Here is a 25,844-nt window from a genome sequence, read left to right as displayed (position 1 = left end):
CACCTTCCCCTAAAAAGCTGCTTTTTCCAAAGATTCTTTATTTTTTTTTGATATTGCCACAAATCTCGTCACCCTCAGTTCCAATAATTTGCCAAGTTTTATTGATTCTATACCCCAATATTTCTTGTCTGTCTCTTTCCTCTCCATTTATACTGCTATCAATATAATCCATCCCTCAATTATTTTTTCATAGTCTATTGCATAGTCTCAAGTTGATTCCTTGCCTTTTCATTTATTTTTTTTTCTCTCTTCCATTCTTATCACTACTATATCATATCATATTTACAAGACTCATCTGGTTCTGAGAATAGTAACTAAATCAGAATTGTCATTACTTCTAGAACAATCCATATATATATATATATATATATATATATATATATATATATATACTTTATATATACTGCATCTAGAATAGTACTTGAGATATATGTGCTTTTTAGTTCATTCATTCATTTATTCTTTCAAATTATTTAACTTCTCATTGCCTACTGAATAAAGTATAAATTCTTCATCCTGAAATTTAATGTGTTTTTCTAGCTTTATCTCCTATTACTTATTCTTCTTCTACTTCATAAGGTAATCAAAACAGATGATCCTCAATACCTGATTCTCATTTTTATCTTTCTAATCTCTAGACATCAATTTGTAGGTAGAATTGAATCCAAACCCTCACTTAGTCTTTTCCCAAGTCTGTCATCCTTATCTTTGGAAATTCCACTCTTCTTTCAAGATACAATTTGGGAGAACTATTCTATTTAGTAATACTTCCTTAATTTTCTGCCTTCTCTATAATTCAGAACAGCATCACCCATCCCAAATTATTTGTCATCCATTAATTTATTCCTCAATAAATCAATCATTCAGCATTTATTAAATACCCACAAAGCTAGTTTGGGGAATAAAAATAAAAATGAGACATTCCTTTCCTCTAAGGACTTTCCATTATATCAAATTCAGAAACAATAGCTCATATATATAAGCAGATATAAAAGCAATATTCAAGCTATTGTTGGGGGTTGAATATGGGAAATGGAAGGGAAATCACTTAACAACTGAGAGGTCAGGAAAGTTTTCATGTAATAAAGGGCATTTGAAGACATTTATTCTTGTTATTACCTCCTCCCAAATAAATTCACTCATTATTAATGAAGACAATACTAATCTTGTATTCTTAACTCTTTGAGTTCAAATAATACGGACATTTATTTCAAAGAACTTTGTTTTCTTTCTCATTTTCTCTTTGCACCATTTCATGATAATTGGTTTAAATAAAACATTAAATTTGCAATCCATTATAATGACCCATAGAGCAAAAAATCTGCATATATGAGTCTTGAAATGGGACAGCTGAATAGAATTTTAGACAATTTTTCTGATACTCTCATACTACAGCTTTTTCAGAGACAACTAAGATGATTAGAGACTAAGATAAATAATTCCACTTTCATATGTTTAAATCAAATAAATGAAAACACTTGTACAGAAATATTGAAATGTTGTAATTATATGTTTTCTATTTAAATGAGAGCACATATTCTTTAGGGATTAGAAAGCAAGTATTTTTTTTAAATTTTGGGTAATCTGCTAATTACATTTCTCTTTTTTAACATAGTATTAATACATTTAATAGAAGTCATTATTTTACCATTACTGTAATATGCAATTCATCCTTATGCATATTATGTGTGTCTATGTTCATATATATATGTGTGTGTGTGTGTGTGTGTATAGATGTGTATAATATATGTATATAGGTATATATATAATATATGAATATAGGCATATGTAGAGAGAATAAATGAATAAAGCAAGAAAAAGCAACTTTAGCAAGAAAGGCATAATGAAATAATTCAAAGATAATGCATTTAATGAGAAAAATTAAATAAGAAGAAATTTCTAAAACTATGGTTTTAATTTTTATCTTAGAATGCTTTTCAACTTGAATTTAATGCTGTTATTCCCATTACTTTCTCATTATGCATATCTGGGTATATATGGGTATAATACCTATTTTGTAGACTTCCATATGAATGAAAATGCATGAATATATATTTATTGTATTTATTATATATGTGCTAGTGAGAAAAAAAAAATGACATGGGATAATTAAGGGATAATGCAAAAGAAAAACAATGGTAAAAATAATTTGTCCATATTTAGATTTTTTGATATATTTCTTTTTAGCCTTAACCAAACTGGTTTGTAGGTTTGTAATACCTCCTAATAATTGTAAAGTGGGAATCAACAGAGGGTGATTTATTGTTTCTGCTTTCAGGTTTTAGGGTAAACATCAGGGATTTATAACACACTTTAAAATCCCTAACCTTATGTTGCCAATTAATTATGCAGTTAATGTAAAAAATAACCAGCTAGATTTTAAAATTAATTTTAACTTAGGAGTATTTGCTAAAATGATATAGAAACAATAGATGCTCAAAACATAGTCCTATTCACTTCCAAAGTCTAGGACGTTTTCTTTCACAAATCTATGGGAAAATCAAAAGGAACTGGGATTAAATTATAGAATATTATATAACCAAAGAGTAACTAGTAGCTCTTGGTTTTGGAAGTGTTCTACTATTGTTGGCTTGTTAATTTTTTTTTCCCTTCCATCATAAATTGCACTGGAACAGATCTCTTGAAGTCATTGATTTGTAGTTCTCATTTGTGATTCTTTATTTTCTTAATTTGTCTAGTTTATCCAGTTGCAGTTTGGAGAAGGATGGCTTATTTATAATTTATTTTATTCAATGTCTCAGTTATTCACTCTTTTCAACTTGATTAGGCTGTTCATATCTAGTTCAACATTTAAATGACTAATTGATCTTGTACACAAAAATAAAGTCATCAGGGCATGAAGTATCTTGTTAATTACCTTAATTGGCTTTGGGGTGTAGAACACCTTTTACCCTTATAACTAAAATTATATATATATATATATATATATATATATATATATATATATTAAATGTGTCTTAACTCATTTTTTAAGAGTTATAACTGGTATTGAATGGAAGGATTATTAGATATTTGAAAAATACTTGCTCGTTTGCTACAGAATAATAGAATTCTGAATAAAAGTGCAATTAATTGCCTTTTTCTATTCTTTCTCTTTCTCCTCCTCTTCTTCCATTTGCTCTCTAGATGCAAAAAAAAAATACATTTGAAACAATCTGAAGGGTTAACGACATGGATCATTCCAGAAGCCCTCCAGTGCTAGACAAACACACACACACACACACACACACACACACACCTCATTGTGTATTATGTAATATAAGAACACTAATTAAATTTAAGATATTCCATAGGAGATCTATCCCCTAGATTCTCTGACAGCAAAAAAAAAACTCCTTTAGAAGAAAATAATATCAAAATTATGCGGTATGATGCAATATACAGTGGATATGGTGTCAGAAAGTTTAAATACAGTCTTTAACATTATATATATGACCATGATCAATTGCTATGTGTTTTTAGAAATTTAGTTTCTCTTGCACAAAGTGAATAAAGCTTTATTGCCACATTTGTAAAAGGGATTGCTAAAATTCATATTAAATAACTTTTAATGTGCTATTGAGAGGAAAAAAATTGAGAAATTTTACATGTTAAATAAAATCTGAAAAAAATATTTTAAAAACATTTCTAAAGAGAGCTGACATAAGATCATTGACTTAAAACAACAGATTATATTTAAGTTAGAAAAACTTGAGCCACTTGGGATAAGTACAATATTCTCATTTTGAATATTTCCACTTCATATCAATGTATTACTAGTTATTCAAACTCCTTTACATGTTTTATATTTGATTTTGAATACTAAGTAACATATTATCGTGACTTCATCTTACCTAATAGCATCACAAATAAAGGATGGATTTCTAACAGTGACTGAAAAATCATAATAGAAACATATTCTACTCTCACTTTACTACATGGCGTTCATTAATGACACTGGAAATATCAACATTCTCTAAAGAATAAGATAATCAGCCTAAGTCTTCTTTGTATGAGTGTAAGGTATTCTTAGACTGCATATTAAAAAAGAAGATAATTTAAGACATTTTGCTAAATTCCAGTTCATGTTTCTAGTATACATTTTTATGGGAAAAAATACCTTATGTATAGTAATTTGCTTCTGTGAAGTTCTAAAAAAGCTTGTTACCCGAAAAAAAGTGTCAAATGATATTATACAATAGATGATTTAAATATTAAAGAGAGATGAGTTACTATCACAAATTTTCAACAAATATTTAACTAAAACAATCTGTAAATAAATTCTTCTATCATGTTTTTCAGAACATAAATACTTTGGAACTATAGTGACATAATGAGAAAAAGAAATTATATAGCGGAAACTAATATATTTATAATTCATAACATCTATGTAGTTGGTTGTTTTGTTTTGTACATGCATGTCTACCTTGAATAAAGTTACAGTATGATTTTTTAAAAGAGAGATTGTTTTTAATATTGAACAAAGTAAAGAAGTTTGTTCAATCATCATAAAGTCTGAAGAAACTAATAAAAGAGGATATTGCTATAAAAATTAACTTAAAATATACTCTAGAGGAAATATATTTAGTAGTGTCGGAAGGAATCCTCTTTCTGTTATAAGCTACTAACATGTTTATAGGTTACTATCTTTCTGATAACTTGGTTGAATTTAGTTCTATTCTGCACAAACAGACACACACATAATATTTTGCCATTACAAATAACTGTAATTAAATATAATTATGCGGACACTATTCAAATTTGCACTAGTTGTACATTTTGATAAAAGAGATAAGTTCATGAAAATTAAATTAATGACATATATTCAATTTTAATAAAAGATTTTGAAAACATCAATATATTGGGGGTTCTATAGTATATGGAAAAATATCACCCAGCTGAAAATCTGCTATAGACTTAAAAAGGTTAGAGGAACTTTACATATTCAAAACTTTCTTAGAGATTCCATTCCATTTCCATTTGACACCAGGATGACCCAGAGAACTCTATTAATTTTTGTAAGAACTTTAAATGTTACATAATTAGCAGTCTAGTTCTACAGTTTTATCTTGTATGTAAAGAAGCCCTAGAATAGTTTGTTGTGCGTGACACAATGTAAAAGTTGTTATTCTCCCTACCCAGTTAGTCTAACATGAATTACAATACTTTGAATGCAAAAGGGGTCTCTCAAACCAGTGAATCTGGATAAGAAGAATGAAGAATTACAATGGTCAGTTTTCTGCTTTTTTGCATTCTTACTTTTAGCAATATTATTACCCATATGCAAAATGTGTTTTCTGCAAAATGATTGCCACCATAACTCTTGAAACAGCCAAGTTTTTCCTTTTATATTAAAGCCTACATATTTATCAACATTTTTGTTATTGTTGATATTAAGATTATAATTTCTTTGAAAATAAAGCCATACTTCAGTAAAGAGTTAAAACCCAAGTAATAGGTTCAGAAAATGAACAGACAACAAAACAATTTTTTTTCTAACCAGTGAAAGTTATTTTGATGACAAGGAAGATCAAAATATATAATCAAAAGACAACAAAGTCAAAACTTTGACATCTAAAGTCTCCAGGAAAATAAGAATTGGGTTCAGGACATGGAAGAGCTCAAAGGGATTTTGTAAATTAAGTAAGAGACAAAGAGGAAAATATTAGGAAAAGAATTGAGAATGGTGTAAATGGAAATACAAAATGCAGAATGTACCCTTTTAAATTTCATGATGTCATGAAAATTATATTCAATAAAGTGCCAGGGTAAAATAGACTAAAAACCAATTCAAAATTAAAAAAAAAATCCTTATGCTAAGTAATGAGCTGGTCAAGCAACAAAATATGGAAGCAATTAATAATGTCATCCAAGAGAATGGCACTAATGAGACAACATTCCAAAACTTGTGGAATGCAGTTAAAGCAGTTCTTAGGGGAAATTTAATTCCTCTAAATGCTCACATGAATAAAATGCAGATATATGAGATCAGTGAATTGGTCATGAAATTATAAAAGCTAGAAAAAGAACAAATAAGAAAACATCAATTAGATAGCAAACTAGAAATTCTGAAAAATTACAGGAAGGAATTATAAAATTGAAAGTAAGAAAACTATTGATCTAAATAATAGAACTAAGTGTTGTTTTTATGAAAAAGAACAACAAAGTAGATAAACCTTTATAAAATGAGAAAAAACAAGGGAAAAAATAACCAGCATCAAAAAATGAAAAGGGTGAACAAGAAGAGGAAATTAAAGGAATAATTAGGAGCTATTTTGTCCAAATGTAGGACATAAAATCTGACAATCTAACTGAAATGTTTGAATAATTACAAACATACAAATTCCCCAGATTCACAGAAGAGGAAAAAAGATCAAGAATTTCAAGGGAATTAATGAAAATATATATGTGTGTGTGTGTGTGTGTGTGTGTGTGTGTGTGTGTGTGTGTGTCCTAGCTGTACCAGACCTAAATCTATACTCTAAAACAGCAATGATCAAAACCTTTTGTTACTGGCTAAGAAATAGAGTAGTCAATCAGCGGGATAGGTTAGGTACACAAGACATGAAAGTAAATCACTACAGTAAATCTAGTGTTTGACAAACCCAGAAACTCCAGCTTCTGGGATAAGAACTCACTATTTGGCAAAAACTGCCAGGAAAATTGGAAATTAGTATGGCTGAAACTAGTCTTTGACCCTCACCATATACCCTATATCAAGACAAAGTTGAAATGGATTAATGATTTAGACATAAAGAGTAATTATATAAGCAAATTAAAAGAACAAAGAATAGTCTACCTCTCAAATATGTGGAGAAGGAAGGAATTTGTGTCCAAAGATGAACAATATACATTATGAAATGCAAAACAGATAATTTTGATTGTATTAAGTTAAAAAGATTTTATACAAACAAAACCAATGTAGACAAGATTATAAGGAAAGCAGTAAACTGGGTAAATATTTTGACATTCAAGGATACTGATAATTATCACATTTCTAAAATATATAGAGAATTGTCTCAAATTTATGAGAAAAAAAACAATTCTCCAATTGATGATCAAAGGTGTGAACTGATAATTTTTAAATGAAGAAGTTAAAACCATTTCTAGGCATACCAAAAAAAAAAAATGTTCTGGGGCAGCAAGGTGGCACAGTGGATAGAGCACCAGCCCTGAAGTCAGGAGGACTTGAGTTCGAATCTGGCTTCAGACTCTTAACACTTCTTAGCTGTGTGACCCTGGGCAAGTCACTTAACCCCAGTTGTCTCAGCAAAAAAAAAAAAAAAAAAAGTTCTAAATCATTATTGATCAGTGTTTCTACTAGGCCTGTATTCTAAAAAGATCATAAAAATGAGAAAAAGACCTACATGTACAAAAATGTTTTTAGGAGCCCTTTGTTTGGTGGCAAGGTGGGAACTGAATGGATATCTATTAGTTGGAGAATGGCTGAATACATTATGTATATGAATATTATGGAATATTATTGTTTTATATGAAATAATCAGCAGAATGATTTCAGGAAGGCCTGGAGAGGTTTATATAAACTGATGTTAACTGAAGTGAATAGAACCAAGAGAACATTGTACACATGAACAATAAGATCATATGATGAGAAATTCTGATGGACTTGGTTCTTTTCAAAAGTGTGGTCATTTAGGCCAGTTCCAGTGTTCTTGTGATGGAGAGAGCCCTCTGCACCCAGACAGAGGACAATGGGGAACGAGTGTGAATCACAACATAGCACTTTCATTTTTTGTTTGTTTTCATTTTCTTTTCTTTCTCATTTTCTTTCCTTTTTGATCTAAATTTTCTTATACAGTTTGATAATTGGGGAAATATGTATAGAAGAATCACATATGTTTAAAATATATTGAATCACTTGCTTTCTAGGGTAAGGTGTAGAGAAAAGGCTGGGGGGGGGATTTTGGAACATTAAGTTTTGCAAAGGTGAATATTTTTTATCATTATATTCCTTAGAAAATGGTAATTATGAGAATGAAACATGATAAGAAGAAAAAGGGTAGATATTGGAAAACTTATGAAGCTTCATTTTAGATGAACAAAGAAATTTAATAAGAATAATTCCATGAAATTTTAAGTTAATATAAAATTGCTCATCAACTAATGTTAATTGCAGTTGATCAGGTTCATAAAAAGTGATACTGAATAGCAGACAAGAAAAAGACAAATTCTGTCTACAACACAATTTGAAAGAAGCTCACTGACTGCAAAAATACGTTCCAAAAAGTTCCAATGGTTACCCTTATGAAAAACTTCAAGAAATGAGTACAGAGGGAAAAAAAAAAAACTAAAACAAAACAAAGAAATCAAGGATTTTGATGAGAAGTAGAAAAGGTTTTGCCTCTAGATATTTCCTCCCCTTGTCTCTAAAGCTGATAGTAACTCTCTATACATAATTGTTATATTTGCTAATTCTGATACTGTGATTAAATCATTTACCAAATAAGCATAACCACAAAACAAATAAGATTACATACTTGCAAAGGTATTAGGTCTGTGTAGGATATATATGCACCATTCCTTAAATCACTTAGTACCTTAATCTCATTTTCCCCATAAATAAAATTAGAATAATAACGTCAACTCTTATATGATCATTTTAAGAAACAAATGAGATAGATCTAAAATGCTTTGCAAATCTTATAGTGCTGCCTAAATGTTAGCAAAATATTACTTTAATCATTTCAAAAAGTTTTACTTTTAGTTTGGTTTAGCAGAAAAAAACCCCAGGTGTAATGAGAACACCTGGAGTTAATGGTTATTACTTGGGTAATGTTCAACTGAGAGTTCTTTCTTCTTCAACATGACAAAAGCTCTTGGCAGTTGGCAACAAATGGCAGCCAGAAACAATATGTAAGAAATGTTTCAGTTTCTGCTCTCTCATTTACAGAATAAAGTTTATTTCCAGTCCTCAGTGTTCCTTTCCCCCACACTCCACATTCCAAAAAGACAAAATAAATAGAAGGTTAATAGAACAGTCATATGTTCTCTTGGCTCTTTAATATCATCTTTTAGGAAATAGCACTAGGACTTGCAGGGGTAAAACCAAGATAGAAAAGTAAAGCCAGGAAGCTTGCTCCAGTTCTCCCAGTATCCCTGAAAAACTACATGAAATCAAGCCTCTGAATAGAGTTTGACAGAATGAAACCAATCTCCATCTCAAAATAGGCTAGAAAAAGTTCATGAAATGGTTAGTCTCACTGGGATGAAAAGGGTGTTCAGCCCAATTCAAATGGAGTCTGAGAAAGCCAGTAACAGGGTCTTAATCACAGCAAATCATCAACAGAGACTCTTGGTCCTGGCTTGGTACAGGAGCACAGCAGGAGGCCAAATTCCAGTCCCAACTCAGAAGGCAAACACTGGGGAATCAAGCTGTTTCCTGAAAAGAACAGGCAAAATTATGCTCTGCAAATACAAATGTTTCCAGTGCTCAAAGGCAAGCCTCATGATTGCACAGGAAGCATCTTGCAGTGCCCCCTTTACTCCAAACAAGAACTAACCAAAAAAATAAAATATATGTATATATATATATATATATATAAAAGATAAAAATAAAAACGTAAAAAACTGAAAAAAAGAGGAAATACCAAAAGAAAGGGAAAGAAAATGAGCAATAAACTGGAAAGAACATTGACCGTAGAACACTACTCTATGATAAATCAAAATACAAACTCAAACAATGACAAAATGTGCACAGGAGAAATCTCAAAATGTGATATGAATAGGTTTCAAGTCCAAAAGAGCTTGGAAATACTCATAAAAGACTTTATAAAGTAAATAAAAGAGATAAAAGAAAAAAATAACATAGGAAATGAGAGGTATGCATGAAAGAAATAATAGCTTGGAAAAGGAAGGAAAAAAATTGATTGAAGAAAAAAACTTCTTAAGAAGTAGACTTAAGCAAATGGAAGAAGAAACTCAAAAGATAACTGAAGAACATCATACATTAAAAACTAGAACAGGACAAATGAAAGCTAATGACTCTGTGAGACATGAAGGACCAGTAAATCAAACTAAAAAAAAAAAAAAAAAAAAAATGAAAAAATGGAAGAAAATGTGAAATACCTCATTGGAAAAACAACTGATTTGGAAAATAGAGCCAGAAAGGATAATAAAAAAATTATTGGCCTACCTGAAAGCCATGATTAGAAAAAGATCCAGAATAGCATTCTTCAAGAGATCATTAAGGAAAACTGCCCCAATAATCTAGAAATATAGGGGGAAATACTCATTGAAAGAATCCATTAGTCACCTTTGGAAAGAGATCCCTTAAGAAAAACCCCTAGGATGAGAGTTGAGAAACTCAAAACTACAATTTCAAGGAAAACAATACTGCAAGCTGCCAGACATAAACAATTCAAATATCAAGAAGCAACAATAAGGATCCCCTAGAATCTGACAGCTTCTACAATAAAGAAGCGGAACACATACCATATTCTGGAAGACAAAGGACCTAGGGTAAGAATGAAGAATTAACTACCTAGCTATGCTCAGCATAATCTTTCAGGAGAGAAGATAGATTCTGAATGAATCTGTTGAGAAAAACAGAACTAAATAGAAAATTTAATCTACAAACATAGGACTCAAGAGAAGCATAGAAAGATAAACAGAGGGAAAATAAAATTTTTAAGGTTAAACTATTTTCATCCCGAAATGGGAAAACAATATCTGTAACAGTTGGGAATTGCATATGTCTCTGGGGCAGACAAAAGGGGGCATCAAATGGATGAAGAATATGGATGACATCAAAAAAAAGACATCTTTAAGGGATGGGAAAAGGTTGCTACTTGAAAAAGAGAAAAGGGTAGGCATAATGTGACAATTAGTTCATATAAAGAGGTACAAAAGATCTATTGCAATTAAGGGAAAGAAGAGAGGGGGAACATTATCTGAAGCTTTATCGGATCAGTTTGGGCTTTAAGAAAGAATAATTTAATCATTCAGGTGGGTATAGAAATTTATTTAACTCTATGAAGATTTAGAAATAAGAGAAGAAATTCAAAAGTAAAAGGACAGACAGCATAGAAGGAAAAACAGAAACACTAGGGGAAAAGAGAAAAGAAGGGGAGAAGTGATAGAAGATGAGGTAGTGAGTGGAGTGGGTTAAAAAAAAAAACCTTATGAAAAGGGAGAAGGGGTGATAGGAGATAAGTAGTAGCTGGGGTGGATAAAATAAAAAGCCTAGAACAGGGTGGGAAAAGAAAACAAAAGTATATACAGGGAGAAAATAAGGATGGGGGGAAACACTGATAATTAACTGTGAATTTTAATGAGATGAACTCTCCCATCAAATGGAAGTGAATAGAAGAGTAAATCAAAAAAAACAAACAAACAGAATGTAACATGTTGCTTAAGAAACCCATTTGACACAGAGACACATACAGAGTAAAGGTGAAGTAAAGAAAAGCAACAGAAACAAGATTAAAAGGGAAGTATAAAACTGAGAAAATTTCTTTAAAGCTCATGTTTCTGATTAAGGTCCCATTTCTAAAATATATAAAGAGCTGTGTCAAATTTATAAGACACTTCCTAATTTATAAATGATCAAAGATCATAAACAGATTATTTTCAGATGATGAAATTAAAGACATCTCTAGTTAGATGAAAATTGCTCTAAATCACTATTGATTAGAGAAATGCAAATTAAAACAATTCTGAGGTACCATTTCATGCTTCTCAGATTGGCTGAAATGACAGAAAAAGATAAGAATAAATGTTGGAGGGCATATGGAACAACTGGGATTTTAATGCATTTTTTGGTGGAATTGTAAAATGATCCAAACATTCTGGGGATCAATTTGGAACTATACCCAGAAGCCTATAAAACTGGGAACACCCTTTGATCTAGCAATGTCATTACTGGATCTGTATGCCAAAGAAATCTTAAAGGAGGGAATAGGAACTACACATAAAAAAAAAAAAAAAAAAAATTTGTAGCAGCTCTTTGTGGTAGCAAAGAATTGGAAAATGAGTAGATGCCCATCAATTGTGGAATATTTGAATACGTTATGATATATGAAGGTAATGGAATATGATTTTTTTATAAAAATGATGAACAAGCTGAATTTAGAAATGACTAGAAAAATTCACATGAACTAATGCTTAGTGAAACAAGCAGAACCAGGAATACTTTGTACATAGAAATAGCAAGAATGTGTAATAATCAACTATGATAGATGTGGTTCTCAGTAGTTAAGTGATCCAAACAATTCCAATAGACTTTGGACAGAAAATGTCATTTGAATCTAGAAAAACAATTACAGAGATTAAATATAAATCAATACATGTTACATTCACTAATTTTTTTCTGTCTTTTAAAAATTTCTCTCATGATTTTTCTCTTTTGATCTGATTTTTTCTTCCAACATGATTCATAAAATAATTTGCATTAAAATTAATAAATTTACTATAAAATTAAAAATGAAATAACACTAAATAAAACACAACTGCATTATTATGTACACCATGCATAAAGGTTTTTCATCAGTCTCAATTTACCTCAAATATTGATTATCACATATATACATATATGCTACTGACATTCCTATTCTATTTAAAATCATGACAAAATACAGTATGCAAAAATACACAATTCCTTCTTTGGTACAAAATCAAGAAGAAAAATCAAATTGTTAGTCTTTTTCTTTAGTCTTTAGTAACTTTTTCTTTTTCCTAATGATTTACACTCAAATATTTTTTGTTTGTCTTGATTAATTTTTAAGTGTACTAGACAAGAATCATATCTTTGTTTGTAGATGGTAACTTCTGAACAATATTACAATACTTAATGCAATTTAGACAGTTTATTTTTAATTCCTGTGTAGTAGCATAATTTGCTCCAATACTCATACTTCAAACCTATTTAAAAATAATTTTCATATATTTAATACTAGATTTTATAAATTATTCTTAGGAGTTGACACCTAATATATTTTTCTTTCTTTGGAGTTTTTTTAATTGAAGTTTTAATTTTCAAAATATATGCAACAATCATCTTTCACCATTTATTCCTGGAAAATCTTGTGTTCAATTGCCTCCATTTCCCTCACTCCTTTCCTAGATGGCAAGTAATCCAATATATGTTAAACATGGTAAAACTATATGTAAACCCAATATAGGCATACATATTTATTCAATTATCATGCAGCACAAGAAGAATCAGGTCAAAAAAGAAATAAAATGACAAAAAAATAAAATGCAAGCAAAGAACAACAAAAAGAGTGAAAATGCTATGTTATTATCCACACTCAGTTCCCACAGTCCTCTCTGTGAGGAGAGATGTCTCTCATCATCAAAACATCATTTGAGCTGGCCTGAATCAACTCATTGTTGAGAAGAGCTATATGCATAAGAAATGATCATGATCATCATATAATCTTGCAGATGTGTAAAATAAAATCCTGGTTCTGTTCATTTCACTTAACATCAGCTCATGTAATTTTCCCCAGGCCTTTCTGAAATCATCCTGCTGACTGTTTTTTATAGAACAATAATATTTCATAACAATCATATATCATAATTTATTCATTTGACAACTGATAAGGATGTACTCAGTTTTCAGTTTCTTGCCACTACAAAAGGGCTACCACAAACATTTTTTGCACATGTGAGTCCCTTTCCCTCCTTTAAGATCTCTTTGGGAGGTAAACCCAGTAGTGCTCCAACATATCAAAGAACATGAATAACTTGATAACTCTTTGGGACTAGTTCCAAACTGCTCTCCAGAATGGTTGGATCTTCTCACAATTCCAACAACAATGTATTAGTGCTCCAATGTTCCCTCATCCCCTTCAATATTTGTTATTATTTTTTCCTGTCATCCTAGCCAAATTGAGAGGTATATATTGGAATCTGTCTTAATTTGCATTTATCTTATCAATAATGATTTAGAGCAACTTTTTATATGACTAGAAATTGTTTCAATTTCTTCATTTGAAAATTGTCTGTTCATGTCCTTTGACCATTTAGCAATTAGAAAATAGATTGAATTCTCATAAATTTGAGTCAATTCTCTATATTTAGAAATGAGACTTCTTAGAACCCTTAAATAGGAAAATGTTTTCCCAATTTATTCCTGCCCATCTAATCTTGTCGGCATTAGTTTTGTTTGTATAAAAAACTTTTTAACTTAATGTAATCAAAATTATTTCTTTGGTATTCAGTAACAACTTTCAGTTCTTCTTTGATCACAAATTCCTTCCTTCTCCACAGATCTGAGAGATAAACTATCATGTGTTCTTCTAAATTTCTTATAATATCATTATTGCTAGATCATGAACCCATTTCCACCTTATCTTGGTAAATGGTGTTAGGTGTGCATCAGTACCAAGTTTCTGCCATACTAATTTCTAATTTTCCCACTAGTGAGTTTTTATCCTTAACGCTGGGGTCTTTGGGTTTGTCAAATATTAGATTGCTATCATTATTGATGATTTTGTCCTGTAAAACTAACCTGTTCTATTAATCAACTACTTTATTTCTTAGCCAGTACCAAATGGTTTTGATGACTGCTACTTATTAATATAGTTTTAGGTCTGGCACAGGTAGGCCACTTTAACTGGCATTTTTTTTTTTAATTAATTCCCTTGTAATTATTGACCTTTTGTTCTTTTAGATGAATTTTGTTATTATTTTTTCTTGATCTGCAAAATAATTTCTTGGGAGTTTGATTGGTATGGCACTAAATAAATAGATTAATTTAGGTAGTATTGTCATTTTTATTATATTTCCTTGGCCTACCCAAGAGTACTTGAAATTTTTCCAATTCACTAGATCTGATGTTATTTGTGTGGAAAGTGTTTTGAGGTTGTGTTCATATAGTTCCTAACTTTCACTTGACAGATAGATTCCTCAATATTTTATACTACCAAAGTTATTTTAAATGGAATTTTTCTTTTTATCTCTTGCTTCTGGACTTTGTTGGTAAGGTATAAAAATGCTGATAGCTCCAATTGATCAGTGATGAACAGAACTAGCTATACCCAATGAAAGAACACTGCAAAATTAGTGTGGACTGCTTATATTCCCCTCTTCCCCAGGTTATTTTTACCTTTCTAAGTCTAAGAGAAATGTATAACTATGTACACATATATTGTATTTAAGATATACTTTAACATGTTTAACATGTATGAGACTGACTGCCATCTAGGGTAGGTATGGAGGGAAGGAAGGGAAAAGTTGGAACAGAAATGATTACAAGAGTCGATGTCGAAAAATGTTCTGTCAATAGAAAGCTATAATAATAAAAAAGAAAAAACAAAACAAAATGGGACTATTTAAATAATTTATTTCCTCTTCTGTTAATCTGGCAATCTATATTTTTTGTAAATATTCCTCCATTTTGTTTGGATTATCAAATTTATTGGTATATAGTTGGGCAAAATTACTCCTAATTATTGCTCTAATTTTTTCTTCATTGGTGGAATGTTTTCACTTTTCATTTTTGAGACTAACAATATGATTTTTCTTCTTTCCTTTTTCTAATCAAATTTACTAAAGGTTTATCTATTTTTTTTTATAAAACCAATTCTTAGTTTTATTTATTAATTCAATAGTGTTCTTATTTTCAATGTCATTAATCTCCCCTTTTGTTTTCAGAATTTCAAATTTGGTATTTAATTGAGAGTTTTTATTTTGTTCTTTTTCTAGCTTTTTTAGTTACAAACGCAGTTCATTGATCTTTGCTTTTTCTATTTTATGCAATTAAGCATCTAGAGATACAAAATTTCCCCTAATTACTGCTTTGGTTGCATCCCACACAATTTTTTATGTTGTTTCATTACTGTCATTTTGTTGGATGAAGTTACTGATTGTGTCTATGATTTCTTGTTTCACCTGCTCATTCTTTAGGATTAGATTATTTAGTTTCCAATTAATTTTTGGTCTATTTTTCCCTGATCTTTTATTGCATCATAATCTGAAAAAAAAAATGCCTCTCTGCATTTGGTTTTGAGGGTTTTATGCCTAATACATGGTCAGTTTTTGTACAGGTTCCATGAACTACATAAAAAAAAAAAAATAGACTCCTTTCCATCTCCATTTAATTTTCTCCTTTCTAAAATTTTATTTAACTTCTTCTTTCTTATTTATTTTGTGTTTTGATTTATCTAGTTTTGAGAGAATAAGATTGAGATCCACCACTACTATAGTTTTGCTATCTATTTCTTCTTGCAGCTCTCTTAATTTCTTCTGTAGGAATTTGGATGGCGTTCCACTTGATGCATACATTTTTAATATCAATATGGCTTCATTAACTATAGTACCCTTTAGTAAGATATAGTTTACTTCCTTATCTCGTTTATTTCCACCTATTTTTGCTTTTGTTAGATCTGAGATAAGGATTGCTACCCATGCTTTTTTTTTTTTTTTTTACTTCACCTGGAGCATAATAAATTCTGCTTCAGCTTTTTACCATTACTCTGTATGTATCACTGCTTTAAATATATTTCTTGTAAACAACATATTGTAGGATTTGGCTTTTAATCTAGTCTTCTATCCTCTTCTGTTTTATGGGAGAATTCATCCTATTCACATTCACAGTAAAAATAACTAATTCTGTACTCTTTTCCATCTTATTTACCCCAGTTATTCTTTTCTTTTTCCTTTTCCCTTTCCCTCCTCCCCTGTATTTTACTTCTGACCACCACCTACCTCAAATAGCTCTTCCCTTTCTTATATTTTCCTCCTTCTACTTCTCTTTTCCCTTCTTTTAGCCTTCCCCTTTCCTTTCCTTTTTCCCTCCCATTTCTCTAAAATGTAGGACAAATTTCTCTGTGAAACAAAATATATGTCTAATAATCATTCTTTGAGCCAAATCTGATAAGAGTAAGATTCACACAATGTTCATCCCCCTACCTTCTTTTCCCCAATTATAATAGGTCTTCTTTACCTCTTCATGAAATGTAATCTCCCTCAATTTCTCTCTTTTTCTCTTTTTCCTATACAATGCTCTTTCCAACTCTAGTTTCTTTTTCATATTATCACGATAAAATCAAGTTATGCCCATACTCTATACGGGTATACCCACACTCTTTAAGTATACCCATAACACAGATATAGTTCTCAAGAGTTCTTTCCTTTTTGCCTTTTTATCTTTCTCTTGGATTTAGTATCTGTAGGTCAAATTTTTGTTCAGCTCTGGTCTTTTCATCAAAAATAATTGGAATTCACCTGAATGTCCATTAGAACATTGAATATCCATAGATAATTCTCAGTTTAGTTAAATAGTTGATTATTTGGCTGCAATACAAGTTCCTTTCCCTTTCAGAATATCAGATTCCAGGCACTGTGGTCCTTGAAGGTGGAAGCTAGTAGGTCCTCTGTAATCCTGATTGTGGTTTCTTGATATTTGAATTGTTTATTTCTTGCCACTTCCAATATTTTTTTTTCCCTTGATCCATTTATTCTGAAATCTTGCTATGATATTCCTTTGAGTTTTCAATTTGGGGTCTCTTCAGGAGGTGATTGGTGAATTCTTTCATTGACTACACTACCTTCTGGTTCTAGGACATTAGGGTAGTTTTCCTTGATGATTTCCTGAAAGATGATGTCTAGGCTTTTTTTTTTTTATCAAAGTTTTCAGAAAGTTCAGTTTTTGCTACAAAAGAGGCACCCACAGCAGTCCTTCGTCAAGGAGACAGTGTGATAGAGTGGGTGAACCTCCCAGCACAACCAGAACAAAGCCTTACTTCATACCTAGTGCTTGTGGCTATTAAAGGCCATTAAGCAAGCAGTACAATTATCTGGGACAAGACCTGACAATATACACCTTTTATACAAATGCACAAATTAATGTGTGCTGTGAAACCATCCCAGAGTGGCAAATTTTATTGGCCAAGGCTCCAAATTTTGCATATAGGTCTCCATTAAAGATAACCAGACTATTGCATAATTGGCAATGGATTTTGTAACTTTGTGAATTTACACCTCCCTTGAAACTCTTAGGGCCAGAGAGCACTCTGGGAGAAAACCCATAATCCCATTCTCTTAGAAGAGTCATGTATAAGCCCAGTCTAGAAAGTTCAGCTGAATTAGATTGGAGAGGAGCACTCTGGTGCAGACACAGAGCACTCTGGGAGATTGAGACCCAGAAGCCCTCTCCTGGGGGCAAGACAGATTCAACTTGGAGCTGAATTGGAGGCTGAAGAAAGCAGAGGCAGAAGCAAAGGACAAAGCTGCAAGAGCTCTTAGAACCAAGCAGAGAGATAGGCTTTTAAACTAACCGGGCTATATTGGAGACAATAAAAGATCTGAACTTTTATCACTTGGCTGAGTTTTGAGGTGATTATTACTTTCAACTGCAACTAAGGCTGCCTCCAGAAAATCTCCCCGAGAAACCTGTTTTCCCCCAGAGAAAACCATCATTTATATTATTTTAAAAGAAGAAAATCACAGCATTTGTTGTATATCCTACATCTATTTTCTAGTTCAATTGTTTTTTGTTTTTTTTCAATGAGATAGTTCACATTTTCTTCTTTTTTTCTTTTTCTTTTTTTTTTTTTTTTTTGGTTTTATTTGACTGAACTGATTCTTGAAATCTTATTGAGTAATTCATTTCCATTTGTTCAATTCTAATTTTTAGTGTATTATCTTCAGGTACCTTTTTTATTTCCTTTTGTATTTGGCCAATTGAATTTTTAAATGAGTTTTTTTGTTCATTGCATTTTTTTTTCCATTTCACATGAATTGGTTCCTTTTTCATATCTATTTTGTAAGGAGTTACATGCTTTTTGCATTTAATGACATCTATATACTTTTTCCATTTCATCATGTCAATTATTAAAGAGTTTTCTTCAAATAATTTGTGTTTTTCCTTTTCCATACTCTCTTGCAAAGATCTCAATTCCTTCCCCCGTTTTTCTTCTCTCTTTTAACACCCTTTTTGAAATCTTCTAAAAGAGTCTTGTGAAATGGAGACCAGCTCATATCTCTCTTTGGGGCTTCATATGGAATTGATTTTCCTTTAGTCTCCTCAGGGTTTGAAATATGTTTTTCTTTCTCTTTTCAGAATTTACTTTTACAATACCTGCAGCAAAAGAGACATCCCAAGTGGTCCCTGAATTCCTTATACAAGCTTTTGCAATTATGGGTGTGCCACAAGTAATAAAAAAAGAGAATGGACCTGCATATATTTTTTAACATTTTGCACACTTTTGTGTGCAGTATCAGATTTTACACACTACTGGCATGCTTTTTTTTTTTTTTAATTTGGTTAGTGACTATAAAGAGTTTATTTATTTTATTTTTTTAAAATAACTTTTTATTGACAGAACCCATGCCAGGGTAATTTTTTACAACATTATCCCTTGTACTCACTTCTGTTCTGACTTTTCCCCTCCCTCCCTCCACCCTCTCCCCCAGATGGCAAGCACTCCTATACATGTTAAATATGTCACAGTATATCCAAGATACAATATATGTGTGCAGAACCTAACAGTTCTCTTGTTGCACAGGGAGAATTGGATTCAGAAGGTATAAATACCGCAGGAAGAAAAACAAAAATGCAAGCACTTCATGTTCATTTCCCAGTGTTCTTTCTTTGGGTGTAGCTGCTTCTGTCCATCCTTGATCAACTGAAACTGAGTTAGATCTCTTTGTTGAAGAAATCCACCTCCATCAGAATACATCCTCATTTAGTATCATTGTTGAGGTATATAATGATTTCCTGGTTCTGCTCATTTTACTTAGCATCAGTTCATGTAAGTCTCATCAATCCTCTCTATATTCCTCCTGCTGGTCATTTCTTACAGAACAATAATATTTCATAACATTCATATACCACAATTTACCCAGCCATTCTCCAATTGATGGGTATCCATTCATTTTCCAGCTTCTGGCCACTACAAACAGGGCTGACTGACATGCCTTTTAATCCTCAAGGACAGGCAATAATAGAGAGGAGAAACAAAGACAAAAGAAAAACAAAAGAAAGGGGGAGACACAGGTAATATTAGAGAACTTTTAAGTTTAGCTCTTTACACTAGTAATTTTTTTTTTATTATTTTTGATAAAGATGCACTGGCTCCAGCAGATGGGTTTTATAACCCACCAGAAGGGCAATGTCCAATGTGAATAGCTCCACTATTTTAAATAATTGCCAAGTAATGTGGAGAGATCCAGAAAGTGGTGAATGGAAAGGACCAATTAGGTTAACTGCTTGGGGGAGAGAGTCTGCTTGTATCTCTACAGATGGAGAAGGAATTAGATGGGTGCCAACAAGCTAGAGTCTCCTTATCCATCGGAGAGGACAGAAAAGCCCCTTCAAGCAAAGGAGAAGACCCAAGAAACATCAGATGCTTCCATCTCTGACAATGTATGCCACTGAAACAGCCTGGCAGTTAACCCTATATGTATGGCAATTGACTCATGGACATCAAAAATTGTTAATGAGAATGATGCAGGATTTCAAAACCCACAGGAATCTTTGGATTCCCTGACAAATGAAGTAATGGACAATAGTATGGTTTTAGATTATCTCTTGGCTGTTGAAGGAGGCATATGTGTGATTGTTTATTTATATACCCTCCTATAAATTATGAATATGTATATTCATATTGTTTATTATGTCACTGTGTTGATTCATGTTGTTTGTTATATCACTACTAACCTGTGTTACTATGTGCTTGTGTAATACTTTCCATACTGATGGATTTATGTATGTTTTATTTATGTTTCAATTACCCTTCAGCCCAGAGGAATCCTACTAACAATATCTGGTTTGATTCCCCATTTTCCTTTGATATTTTCACCTCATTTATCACCTGACTTTTCAAGAAGGGTGTAACCACCTGTGCTCTAAAACAAAAGAAAGCAGGAGATGTGGGAAAATTAATTTAAAATTAATTAATTAGAAATTAATTAAAGCAAGAAGATTGGGGACTCCATCTTTGATCAGCCTTGTGGTGGCTTTTCTGCATTCATCATTTCTCCACCTAAAGACCAAGGCCCATCCTGAGATCTTCCAGAGAGTTAGCCCAGACATTACAGCAACTCTTCTTGTGATATCAAAAAATTAGAAATTGAGAACATGCTTTTCAGTTGAACAATGACTGAAGAAGTTGTATAAGATTGTGATATCATACTATTATATTATAAGAAATGATGAGCAGGATACTTTTAGAAAAACCTAGAAAGACTTATATAAGCTGATGTAAAGTGAAATGAGCAGAATCAAAAGAACACTATACACACTTACCACAATATTTTACAAGAATCAATTAGCTATTCTCAGCAATACAATGGACAAAGTCAATTTCAAAGGACTCATGATGAAAAATGCTATCCACTTGCAGAGAAAAAAAAAAAAAAAAAACTGACCAAATCTGAATACATATTAAATCATAGTATATTTTACCTTACCTGGAAGATATGAGTTTACTCTGTGATACTTGGAAGATACTAAAGTATGGAAGAAGTGCTGCAAATTTGGAAAAATACAAATATTGTCCTTCTTTTCAAAAAATATAAAGGAGGATAGTATATAAACTATATATTAGTATCTTATCTTTAATTCTGGGTTAAATTATGCTGTTTGATTTAAATTATGAAATTACAATATAAGTAGTAGTTGTTCATTTTCTGATATCTGCTTGAAAAGAGGTAACAGTGGAGTTCCTGAGGGATTTTTGCTATTTATCAAACAATGATATGGTTAACAGCTTGAAGATTTGACTATTAAATATTCAGATAATAGATAGGAAATAGATAATGCACTTAGTGAAAAACCCACAATTCAAAAAGAAACTTAATGTTCTAGTAAGATTATGATCCAAGCAGAATAAGAAGTTAAAGAATTATTAAAGTCTAAAGAAGAAAACTTGGAATGAAAATTTTCTTTGAGCATTTGGATTAATGCTATATGAAAGAGCTATTCATTTTTTTTTTCTGTTTAGCCAGAGTTGTTCAACCATCTTTGGTGTCTACCTATCTGCTATCTCTCATCTGTAGTGCCAAGAAACTAGCATGTGAAGCAGTCTCGTTCTGATAAAACTGTCTTGACAAACTGGATAATCAAACCCATTGATAAGCTGGGGGGATATCTATCTCAAAAACATGAAGTCTTCTTTCACTAGAATAGTCAAATGAAAATAATTTGTTTTAACATTATAAAGGTGGATGAAGCAGGTACTGTGAAGCACTTGGATTTCATCAGACATTGAAGATACCAAGATTATGCATCATATCCTATGGCATTGCCAGTCATTTTGACTTTTATCTCACCACTGGAATTTAATGATTCTGGAAGGGAGATTGAGGCTTATAAATTCATGACACTCTGTTTCACTTAAATGCAGTTAATATGTCAATCAAGACATCATCCCCCGGATGTCATTGGTCTTCTTCAAATATAAAGAATAAACAATAACAAAAGAACAGTTAGCCATAAAGAGTAGAGCTTGGAGACATAAATGAAAGAAAAAAGAGTAAAATAAACCTAGAAGGAAGGATGTAACTAGTAAGGTAAACTATAGAAAAATAGCATAAGTTGCTTTCAGAAGTAGACACATATACATATATGAATTGGAGGGTCTTGAAAAATAAAATGGCTGTTAACTTTTTGGGCATATTGTAGAGGGAATTTTGTAAAATTATTATTTATAAGTCCATTTTGATGGTTCCTGAAGTCACTTCCAGCTCTGACAATCTTAGGATTCCAGTTTTTTTGGAGAATATGAATTATTTTTTAAGTGGATAATTATATTTCAATGCAATTATTTTCCTTGGTAATTTTAGTATCTACCCTCTTCTGCATAGTGAGGGAAGGCTGCAAGAGACCAAGCCAGGTGAGAAATGGATAGTTGTAATGGGCTGAGGCTCGAGTTGATGCACTGAAGTCCCAAGCACAGGAGGCCAAATAATTGGACCATACTCTATTAATATATATGCTTGGAGAAAGAATGGCCCCTGCCCACTCTTTGTGCAAGTCCTGATGTGTTGCATAGGAAATGACAATTTTGGTGGGTAGAGGCAGGGGGGGTGGAGAAGGAAGCTCAAAGAGAGACTGCTGGCTGGCTTCTTGTAGCAGCTGCTCACATTGCTATTGCAATCCCCCTTCACCTCCAATTCCTCTTCACCTCAGATCCTTCTTCACCTTCTCTAAGAATAAAAATCGATGATTTTCCCCTAACCTGAATTCCTGATTCTGGCTGATTTTAAAATGCGTGGTCATCACAGATAGTCATTTATTTGATTTCCACAATTACAAAAAATAAATTGGAAAATTGAAACAAATTAGAAAATTGAAGGTTATCTTCCCTCCAAAAGTCTAAGAATGTAAACTCCTTAGGGATAGGGACTGTTTTTGTAATTAGGAATAGAGGCCTGACAGTTGAAAAGAATCTTTTGTTCTTTGTCCCAAATTTTTTACTGTTATCTTCCTCTTCCAGAAGACAAGAACTGGATTGAATGGGAAGGACCCTGCTCTGTTAAGCATTTGATAGCCTTAGGCTTTCTTACCTCATTCTTAGAATCTACACTTTAAAAACCCCAGCCAATGAGGAAAAGTACTAGGGGGTGGCAGAAAGGTGCTCACTTTAGGGAATAAAAAAGAAAAAGGGAAAAAAAAGAAATGCTATTTGATTGAGTGTGTGTGTCTCTCTCTCTAAAACCATGCTTTGTGCATCAGAGGCTTCTCTTTCTCATGAGAAAAAAAAAAAATTTTTCCTGCACTCATACTCAGACTACTGACTGTTTAAGTGATCACTACTGTCCTACACATACCCTTAAGAAGTGACTTCTATGCCAGTACAAAAGTATCAGAATCTCAAGCATGCCATCACCCTTAAAAATAGTACGCCCATGTTTAATAATTCTTAAATCCCTTTATCTGATCATAATCTATTAGTTTTTCTTCTCTCTGCCTCTATTTCTCTCTATCACTCTCTTCTCTGTCTCTATCTCTCTGATATTCCTCTGTCTGTCTGTCTGTCTCTCTCTCTCTATGTATGCACCTTTTACTGCCAAGTCAGTCTCCCAATTGGGATGTGAGAAATCTCAGATGAAAAGGGTACCAACCACAAAATTTATGCTTTTCATCTCCTACTAAGCCATTCATTGAGGGAAAAGAAAAATAAAAGTTGTTTGAGAACAGGGATTCTTTTCTCTGCTCTGCTATTCTACTTTCATCTCTAGCTTTGTCTCTTTGCTACCTAATTTTGTATTTGAAGAGAAGTGAAGTTGCGAAGTGAGACCACCCATCTGGCCATCTGACCCTCTATTCTATCTCATATTGTACTTCTCTACAATCTTAATTTCTCATATCATTTGGTAATAGCAGTATAGCCCTCCACTCAGTGATGAATATTTTTACATTTGGTCGAACCTTTTATATCTCAGGCACTCTGAATTTCTGTAGATTCTTATTAAAACCTCATGCCCACTCCTTTGCCACTTGATTCCTCATTTCTGTCTTTCTCAACTTTTCTACAATAAAGTTTCATATGCAAAAAACTTTCCCTCAATCTTCTCACTATTACTGAGACATAGAAGCCCTGTGATGACATATATAGCCTCTCAGGTCAACCTTACCAGGACTGTCTTAATCATTTGTCTCTCCTTTCTTGCTAAGGTGGGGAAGTGAAGGGATCTGATACTTCTTGCTCTTCATTGTCCCTTCCATGTTCTTTCCCTATTTTCAGTAACCTCTATTCCTTTGAAATTGATATTTACTATTCAATGAAAACACAATAAAAACCCTAAACTGTTGTTTAGAACCTACCCGCAATCCTCAGATCACTTTTCTTCCTTCCTCAGTGGGATTAATACTTGACTTGCAATTTTTCTCTCCTTCCCAATTCTTGCTCACAATTAAGGAACTTCACCAACCACTTAATTCCTCAATTTACTCAACTTTGAGTTAGTCTTCCAATTCACCTCACCCACACAAAAAAAAGTGTCAGAATCTCAAGCATGCCATCACCTTTAAAAATAGCACATCCCTGTTTAATAATTCTTAAATCCCTTTATCTGATCATAATCTATTAGTTTCTCTTCTCTATGCCTCTGTTTCCCTCTCTCTCTCTTCTCTCTCTCTCTCTCTCTATGATATTTCTCTGTCTGTTTGTCTCTCTCTCTATGTCTCTCCAAAACTCTAATCTCCATTGACACAATTGATCTGTCAGTTCTCCCTTAGGTCATCTTTTTTTTTTTTTAAATTTATTGAATTTAATTTTAATACACATAGGTTTATGAATCATGTTGGGAGACAAAAATCAACAAAAGGGAAAAACCATGGGAGAGATTTAAAAAAAAAGAAAAAAGAAGTGAACATAGCATATATTGATTTACATTCAGTTTCTTTAATTCTTTTTCTGGATGCAGATGACATTTTCTGTTCAGTCTATTGGATTGCTTTGGTCTCTGAAACACTGAGAAGAACTAAGTCTTTCCTAGTTGATCATCACACATTCTTGCTATTGTTGTGTTCATTGCATTCCTTATTCTGCTTGTTTCCCTCAGCATCAGTTCACATAAGTCTTTCCAGGCCTTTTCAAGTCAGTTCATTATTTTTATAGAACAATAATATTCCATTACCTTCATATATCACATCTTGTTCAGCCATTCCCCAATTGATGAGCATATGTTCATTTTCCAATTCTTTGCTACCACAAAAAGAACTACTACAAATATTTTTGCACATGTGGATCTATTTTCATTCTTTAAGATTTCCTTGGGTTACAGACCATTGGTAATTCTATGCCAAAGGGTATGCACAGTTTTAAAACTTTTTGGGCATAGTTCCAAATTATTCTCCACAATGGTTGGATCTTTTTCACAACTCCACCAACAGTGCGTTAGTGTTCCAGTTTTCCCACATCTCTTCCAGC

This window comes from Antechinus flavipes, chromosome 1, assembly GCF_016432865.1.
Source record: "Antechinus flavipes isolate AdamAnt ecotype Samford, QLD, Australia chromosome 1, AdamAnt_v2, whole genome shotgun sequence".
Classification (NCBI taxonomy): Eukaryota; Metazoa; Chordata; class Mammalia; order Dasyuromorphia; family Dasyuridae; genus Antechinus; species Antechinus flavipes.
This window is presented reverse-complemented; position numbering follows the sequence as displayed.